Here is a 2,587-nt window from a genome sequence, read left to right on the forward strand (position 1 = left end):
ATGACTGAATGAGTAAAGTAACGAATCTGCATCAAATTTTGGATTAAGCTTGAACATTCCTACGCAGAAACTATTCTGATGATTCAGAAGGCTTTTGGGGATGAGGCAATAAGTGCAGTGCCAATAAAAGTGTGGCATGAATGCTTCAAAGATGGTCGAGAATCTGTTGAAAGTGATCCACATTCTGGAAGGCCTGCAACAAGCAGAATACCTGAGAATTTTGAATGTGTACTAACTGTAATCAATTAAGATCGGTGACTGACAGTGCAAGAGCTAGGAGCTGATGAGGGGAATTCCAAAAACTACTGTGTCTGAGATTTTGATGCAGGATCTTGGCATGAAATGTGTTGTGGCAAAATTTGTTCTGTGGCTTCTGCTACCAGAGCAGAAGGAACATTGTGTTGTAGTTGCTAGTGACTTAATTCAAACCATGACCAATGAACCAGATTTGGCTCCCTGCAACTTCTGGCTTTTCCCAAACTAAAGTTACCTTTGAAAGGAAAGAGGTTTCAGGCCATCAGTGAAATTCAGGAAAATATGATGGGGCAGCTGATGGAGATTCCAACAAAGGGTTTTGCAAAGTGTTTTGAACAGTGGAAGAGACGCTGGGAGAACTATGTGAAGTCCCAAGATGCCTCTTTTGAAGTGGACTGAAGTGTCATTGTCCTATGTACAATGTTTCTTCTGTCTTGTATCGTCTTCAATAAATGTCTCTCTTTTTCATGGTACCTGGCTGGATACTTTCTGGACAGACCTCGTGTAGGTGTGTGTATATATATCTATATTATTTTGGTTCTGTTTCTCTGGAGAATCCTGATTAGTACAGTTGGAAATAGGGCCTGAGGATGCAAACATACAGGTTTCCTGTGGGCTGCCTGTGCATTACATTAAAAGAGCTGGATTTTGGTCATCTTTAAAGGCACTTCACCAACATGGGTGGTGATGGCCCTATAAAGCTTCAAGCTGAGACACAGTAGTTGGAGTGGGAAGTGGTGGAGAAAGCAGTAGTCCGCCTGAAGTCATTTTCTATGAATGGACACGGGAGGTAGGAAGTTCTCAATAGTGGGAACTCAGGAAGTCCACTGTACCAGCCAGAGAACACTACTGTTGTCTTCTAATGCACCTCCATGGATCAGACCAGAGAACGGCCACAAAGAGCAGCAACACTGTAGAAGGAGGTGGGTCCACACAAAGCCACCTAGCCTGTCCCGTTTGGGGTATGCAAGCTTGATGCGGGCCTGAGGCTGGAGGGAGAGGGATGGGGGCATGGCAGAAACTGTGGGTCAAATGAGAGCATAACGTTTTCATATGAGAAGACACTGAGTTTTTGAAGACACAAACGTGATCAGAAAAGCTAGGACCTCTGCCTAAGATTTCATCCAGTGATGGAGAAGAATAAGTTGACTTGAGGAAGTTTGAAAGAGCAGTGGAGAAAAAGAATGAAGTGGCTTTCTTTGCCCCTGACTGACGCCAGCTCATTCAATGACCCAGTTACAGGCAGTCAGCCAAAAAAAGAAATGTTGGGCGTGCAAATTTGTAAAACTTCCTTATGACTGCCATTACAATTTTCTCCCTAAAAGCATAGTGGAGGGCAGGGCGTTCCCTTGAGATTTAAGCCCCAGGGGATTCACTCTTTCCCTCTCTTTTCTCCAATGACTACAAAAGGTCAGTGAAATTACTTCCTGAATCAATCGGATGAGTCAAAGTTTCCCATCTCCAAAATATGGCCTTAAAATCCTTTCAGCAGAGATTGAATATTTTAGCCTTGTATGTATCATTGTTATAATATATGCATCAAAATGACACCAAGACTTAATAAGCCAACAAAGGCTATGATTAATTCAGGGTGGTAGGAGCCTGTTGAAGAGGAGGGGGTGGTTCTTGGCAGGAATCTAAATGCTTTTTTTTTTTCATGGAAAGGTACCTCCTCAGGAACTGCAGGTCACGAAGACTGTAGGGCTCTAGCTTTCAAACAGGGCCCCTATTTCAAGGAAACAATACTTTTGCTCTTAAGTATTCATAACAATCTTTTAGCGTTTAGCAACTCACTGCTTTTGCCACTCAGCAAAATTCCCTATTCAAGTGACAGATCACCAGCCCACAATCTATAAACCACCTACCCATTAACTCTGTTCTTCAACACTGACTTTCTTTTAATGCCTGGTTTTTTTTGTTTGTTTATTTGTTTTTTTGTTTGGGAGACAGGGGAACAGGGAGCTCTTTTGATCATTTATAGCATCTGCTTGATCTCCAAGATTTGGTTTGCTTAAATATGGTGTCTAATATTCATAGAGCACTTGAAAAGTTCTGGAAATAAATTAATACTTTTTTTTTTTTTTAAATTGAACTTGGTTTCTTCTTGTTTGCCTGAAAAGGGAGAATCAGAAAGCATCAAAATGTAAGGCACCTGCAATGGCAGCTTTGGTTTAAACACTCAAACAGAGAATCAGAGATCCTGGATGAATAATCCAGTTTTGGTTTTCCAAAGAAGACTCAGCATTCTCTGGACCTAATAAATGGGCAGATTTTAGGGCCACCAATGTCATCTTAAATCTTCCACGTGATGTGCTCCTTACAGATTTCTACA

The sequence above is a fragment of the Pteronotus mesoamericanus genome, unplaced genomic scaffold, assembly GCF_021234165.1.
Source record: "Pteronotus mesoamericanus isolate MK-2021 breed Mesoamerican mustached bat unplaced genomic scaffold, CSHL_Meso_final contig_50, whole genome shotgun sequence".
Classification (NCBI taxonomy): Eukaryota; Metazoa; Chordata; class Mammalia; order Chiroptera; family Mormoopidae; genus Pteronotus; species Pteronotus mesoamericanus.